The sequence below is a fragment of the Pteropus alecto genome, unplaced genomic scaffold, assembly GCF_000325575.1.
Source record: "Pteropus alecto unplaced genomic scaffold, ASM32557v1 scaffold111, whole genome shotgun sequence".
NCBI lineage: Eukaryota > Metazoa > Chordata > Mammalia > Chiroptera > Pteropodidae > Pteropus > Pteropus alecto.
Window position 1 is genome coordinate 1,807,235 of NW_006431915.1, and position 6,815 is coordinate 1,814,049.

The window sequence follows — 6,815 nt, forward strand, 5'->3', positions numbered from 1 at the left end:
TTAAGATTAGTCTCAGTTTTTTAGTGGCTCTAGAAGGTGAACTTCACAAGTGTTTCTCGTTTTTTTCTACTCTCTTATGTGGGACAGGATGGTTACAGTGGGTTGAAATTGGTGTTTCCCTTCCCCAGGCCAGTTAGGCTCTAATAATACCCCAACGGTTTAAGCTGTGGTTAGTTAGTTAGATTCCTCTTAGGGCAGGCTGAGTTAAAAACAGAGTCCTCTGACTTATTTCAAAATGATTCTTTTTCTTTTCCCCCTGCTGGAAACCCAAGGGATTTTTTTTTTTTCCCCTGAAATTTGCTGTGCGAATCTGTCCTGCAAGTAAACCTCACAACATTGTGGGGCCCACTTATGACTAGGTCCCCTGCAGTTTTTAACTCTGAGTTGTCCACACTGAGCCTTCAGTGATTTGTCAATTACAGTTCAGGTTTTCCTTCCTGGCACTGCTTTCTGCTTTCATCGGCAGTTTCTGATGGTGAGTCTCTGCTTCTGTAAACTGCCACCGCCTGCATTCATATGCCTGTGCAGTCTTATGTCAGAGAGTTGCCCACGACCTCCCCTTTCTTATGGATCCAAGAAGAGTTGCTAATTTTTCAGTCTGTTAGGACAGAGCGGCAACTTCTAAGCTCTTTATATGTGGAACTGGAAATTGGAACTCCCTCATTATTTTTTTAATTGTGGTAAAAAACAATATATGTAACATCTTACCCATTTTTAATTGCATAATAGATGGTATTAAATACATTCATAATGTTGTGCAGCCATCACCACCATCCATCTCCATAAATGTTTCATCTTGTAAAACTGAAACTATATCAATTAAGCAATAACTCTGTATTTCTGCCATTCTCTAGCCCCTGGCAACCAGCATTCTACTTTGTGTCTCTATGATTTTGACTACACTAAGACCCTTTTATAAGTGGAATCATACAGTATTTGTCTTTTTGTGTCTGGCTTATTTTAGCATAATGTCTTCAAGGTTCATCCATGTTGAAGCATATGTCAGAATTTCCTTTTTAAGGCTAAATAATATATGTCATTGTATGTATATACCACCTTTGCTTATTTATTCATCTGTCAATGGACTCATGGTTTTTTTTTTTTAGCTATTGTGAACAGTGAACAGTGCTACTGTGAACATGGATGTACAAATATCTCTTTGAGATCATGCTCTCTATTCTTTCAGGTATATATCTAGAAGTGGAATTGCTTGATCATATGGTAATTCTATTTTTAATTTTTTGAAGATTTGCCATTCTGTTTTCCACAGTGGCTGTACCATTTTCATTCCCAACAGTGGTGCCTAAGGGTTCTGATTCCTTCACATCCTCATCAACATTTATTATTATTATTATTAATTTTATTATTAGTTATAGTAGCGATCCTAATCAGTATGACATAGTTTCTCATTGCAGTTTTGATTTGCATTTCCCAAATAATTAGTGATGTTGAGCATTTTTTCATGAGCATATTGTCCTTTTGTGTATTTTCTTTGGCGAAATATTTATTCAAGTCCTTTGTCCATTTTTTAATTTGGTTGATCTTTTTTGTTGTTGAATTTTAGGAGTTCTCTCTGTATTGTGGATATTAGTCCTTTCTCAGATATATGACTTGCAAATATTTTATCCCATTCTGTGGGTTGCCTTTTACTCTGTTGATACTGTGTTTTGATATACAAAATTAAAAAATATTCATGAAGTCCAATTTGTTTATTTTTATTTTTGTTGCCTTTGTCTTTGGTGTCATATCTAAGAAATCATTACCAAATCCAATGTCATGAAGTTTTTGCCCTATTTTAAGAATTTTATAGTTTTAGGTGTTATATTTACATCTTTGGTCCCTTTAAAGTTAGTTTTTATATACACTGCTAGGTAAGGGTGCAGCTCTTTTCTTTTGCATGTGGCCATTAGTTTGTCCAGCACCATCTGTTGAAAAGACTGTCTTTTCTCTGTTGAATGGTCTTCACACCCTTCTCAAATGGGTTTTTTTATAAGATGGCTCTTATTTTGCTGAGGTAGTTTCCTTCTATTCTTAGTTTATGGAATGTGGTTTTTTTAATCAAAAAAAGGTGTTGCATTTTTTTGCATTTTTTGTTTCGGCATCTGTTGAGATGTTCATGTGTTTTTTTTCCCCCCTTAATTCTGTTAACGTGTATTATACATTGAATACTTTTCATATGTTGGACCATCCTTGCATTCCAAGAATAAATCCCACTTGGTTATGGTGTATAATTATTTTATTATGCTGTTGATTTGGGAGTATTTTGTTGAGGATTTTTGTATCAATGTTTATAAGGGACGTGGTCCCTTTTTTTCTTTTTGCTTGTAGAGTTGTCGTATAGCTTTGGAATCAAGATAATGCTGGCCTCAGAGAATGAGTTAGGAAGTGTTCCTTCTTCTTCAATTTTTTTTTGAAAAATGTGAGAAGGATTGGTATTAGTTCTTTTTCAAATGTTTGGTAGAATTCACCTGTGAGGTCATTGGGTCCAGGACTTTTCTTTGTTGGGAGATTTTTTTATTACTCCTTACTGGTTATAGGTCTTGGATTTTTATTTCTTTCTGATTTAGTCTTGGTAGGTTTTGTGTTTCTAGGAGTTTATCCACTCATCTAGGTTATCCATTTGTTGGTATACAAATTTAATACCATTCTCTTATAATCTTTTTTATTTCTTTAGAATTGGTAGTAATGTTCCCACTGTCATTTCTGATTTTTATAATTTGAGCCTTCCCTTTTTGTTTTAGTCCATCTAGCTAAAGTTTGTCAATTTGTTCTCATTGCTTTTCTTTATTTTTTGATTTTCTATTTCATTTATTTCTGCCCTTATCTTTATTATTTCATTCCTTCTGCTAGCTTTGGACTTAATTTGTTCTCCTTTTTAAAGTTCCTTAAGTTGTAAAGTTGGGTTGTTGATTTGAAATCTTTCTTGTTTTTAATGTAAGCATTAAAACTGCTACTGTGCTAAGAGCTGAAAGTAACCAAAATTGACCATAAAAAGATAAAAAATCTGTGAATTATTGGAGTCCCAGAAGGAAAAGCGAGGTAGACGAGGGTAAAGACTTTATTTAAAGAAATAATGGCTGAGAACTTATCAAATCTGGGGTGAGGTTTGGGTATTCATGTTCATGAAGCTCATAAGCCATCAGATGATCTCAAAGTGATAGTCTTGAAGACACATAATAAAACTGTCAAAAATCAAAGATGAAAAGAGAATCTTAAAAGCAGAAAGAGAAAAGAGGCTTGTAACTTACAAGGGAACTTCTGTAAGCCTATCAGAAGATTTCTCAGTGAAAACTTGCAGGCCAGGAAAGAGTAGAATGATATATTCAAAGTTCTGAAATAAAAAAAAAAACCCTGCCATTAGTAATACTTTAACTGAAAAAGTTGTCTTTCAGAAATTAAGGAGAGAGAAATATTTTTCCAGACAAACACACGCTGAGGGAGTTTTCCAGCACTAGACCTGCCTTGCAAAAAATGCTGAGAGAGTTCTTCAAGCTGAAATGAAAAGATGCTAATTAATAACATGAAAATATACAACACACTAGGAAGGTCAGTATATAATTAAAATCAGAATACTACTGTAATGTGATGTGTTAATCATTTAACTCTAGTATAAAAGTTAAAAGACAAAAGTAACAAAAATAACTAGTTACAATAATTTGTTGTAAATATACAATATAAAAAGAGGTAAATCGAGACATCAAAAACAAAAACGGGAGTAAAAGAGTTTTTATATGTGACTGAAGAGAAGTTGTTATCAGCATAAAATAGACTGTTATATCTATAATATGTTTTATTTAAACTTTATGGGATCCAGAAAGCAAAAACCTACAGTAGATATATAAAAGATACAGAGAAAATAATCAAAGTATACCAATATGGAAAACTGTCAGTTCACAAAGGAAGGCAGCAAGAGATGAAGAAAGAAATAAGGGAACTTCATAATAGTCAGGAAACAATAAGATGTCATTAATAAGTCCTTACCTATCACTAATTACTCTAAACGTAAACGTAAATTAAATTTTCCAAAGTCATAGAGTGGCTGGGTGGAATAAAAAAATAAGAACCAACTATATGCATCCTAGAAGAAACTCTTAAGTTTTAAGGATACACTTAGGCTAAAAGTAAAGAGAAGGAAAAAGATATTCCATGTAAGTGGAAACCAAAAGAGAGCAGGGGTAGCTGTGCTTATAGCAGACAAAATAGGCTGTGAGCCAAAACAGTAACAAGAGACAGAAAGGTCATTATAAAGGGGTCCATTCATCAAGAGGATGTAACAATTACAAACATAAATTCACCTAACATCAGAGCACCTAAATATATTAGGCAAATATGAAAAAATAGGAAATACAGTACTAGTAGGGGACTTCAGTCCTCCGCTCTCATTAATGAATAGATAATTCAAGTAGAAAGTCAATATGGAAACAGTGGGTTTGAGCAACACTATAGACCAAATTGACCTAACAGACATATACAGAATGTTCCATCTAACAGCAGCAGAATACAAATTCTTCTCAAGTGCACATGGAACATTCTCCAGGATAGATCACGTGTTCAGTCATGAAACAAGTCTCAACAAATTCAAGAAGATATAAAACACTGCTGAAAGAAATGAAAGGAGTCGTAAATAAATGGGAAGATATTCCATGTGCATGTATTAGAAGACTTAACATTGTTAAGATGGCAATATGTCCCAAGGCAATCTACGGATTCATTGCAATTCCTATCAAAATTCCAATAGTCTGGGACTTTTGCAAAAATGGAAAGGCTGATCCTAAATTCACATGGAGGCTAGGTAGGAGCTCAACAACATAGGCTACTCACCATTCACCAAGGCCAGCCTGGGTATGGCAGCTGCTGTAGGGACCAACAGTAGAAGCTAACACGGAGCCCTCAGTGTGGCACCAGCTTGATTACTGGACTGCTTTCACCATAAGAGAGGCAGCACTTTGTTCTTACAGGAATAGACATTTTGGACACATTTGATTTCCCTGCATGCAATGCTTCTGCCAAAATTATCATCCTTGGGCTTACAGAATGCTTTATATACCATCGTACTATTCCACAAAGCATTGCTTCTGATCAAAGAAGCCCCTTCACGGCAAATGCAGTGCAGCAAAAGGCCCATGTTCACGACAATTTCCAGGTCTTACCATGTTCCCATGTTTCTGTGTCTCATCTCTGCTCTCTGCTCTCTGCCCTCTGCTGGTTTAGGTGCTCAAGTTCTAAGGCACTCTTAAGCATGGTAAGAAGAGCCCATATCAGATAGGGACCCAGAACACCCCTGATGTTTTTAAACTGGGTTAACAGAAGTTCCATCTGGTTTCAGGAGTTCCTAATTACCCTGAAGAAGGTGATTTCCACAGCTCCCATCACAAAAAACAATTTTAAAAAATCTACTCTAGAAAAGTAAGGTAAGTAATATATGGGCTTTTTTTTTTTTTTCTTTTTTGCATCCTCTCATCTCTTCACAGAGTGACACTGAAATTACAGACTTACATTCTCCTCACTGAGGGATGCCAAACCATCTCTGGATGAACAGCCCGAGAGAAACAGGCTCAGGGCTGTGCACGTGTACATTCCTCATCTCCGTGCCATAAATCTAGCGTTTCCCATCCCCGAGCCCATAGGGTGCTGTGCTTATTTAGATGGGATTGGCAGATAAGATGCTGGGATCTCAGCCATGCATGGTTGGAAAAACCAGCAAGCTAGGAATGAGTACAGGGCTAGAGGAGTTAACTCATCAATAAGAGTGTCCTTGCAGAGGATTGCAGGGGTCCCCCAGGCGGAGACCGGTATTGATCCATGGCTTGTTAGGAACCAGGCCACACAGCAGGAGGTGAGCAGCAGGTGAGTGAGCGAAGCTTCATCGGTATTTGCAGCCGCTCCCCAGTGCTAGCATTACTGCCTCAGCTCCACCTCAGATCATCAGGCATTAGTTTCTCATAGGAGCACCAGTCCCTGGTGCCAGAAAGGTTGGGGACCACTGCTGTAAAGAGTATTAGTGAATTGGGACTTGATCCACTTGTATTAGTTGGATAGGCCAACTGCAGTAACCAGCATCTCCAGTTTGTATGATGGCTCGACTACATTCAAGTTTATTTTCACTCATGTGAACAGTCTAAGACATTTCGAATTGGTGGGTAACTATGTTCTACACAAGCATTCAGGGACACAGGCTGATATGATAGGCTCTGCCATCTTTAATAAATGGCTTTCAAGGTTGCCCTGGAAATCAACACCCAGCCACTGGAAGGGGAAGAGGCACATATGTGTTTTTATGGGCTAGACTGGACTACCACTTTTCACTTTCCTTTGGTAAAACTGACTCTTGTGGCATATCTAACTGCAAGAGAGACTGGGCTATGAGCCTAAGGAGAAGAGAGAATGAATTTGGTGAAGACTAGCGATGTTAGACATAATATCTATATCTAAGGATGTGTTTTCTGGAGCAGGGCAGCAGGAGCTAAAGCCAAGATTTTGCTGGAATTCAGACAGGAGGCATCATTCTGTTTGAACCGTCCTGCCTAGTTTGGAGTAAGATGTTAGCTGGCTGCAGATGAGATGGTTTTGGTGGTGGGAGTGTTATGGATTCTAGTGTTCAGGCCCTGGGAAAAGGGGGCTCCAAGAATCAAGTAGGGTGGGGTCCTGGGACCTGAGCCACAAAAACTAAGACACAAGTCCAGGCTCCAGTGGTGATATTGAAGGCCAGTTATATGGACAGAGATTTGGGAGAAGGCTTACAAGTTAGGGCTTGCCATGGAGATTCTTTGCTTGTGACAGCAAGACTTAATTCCAGATCCCACCCACCCATTGCT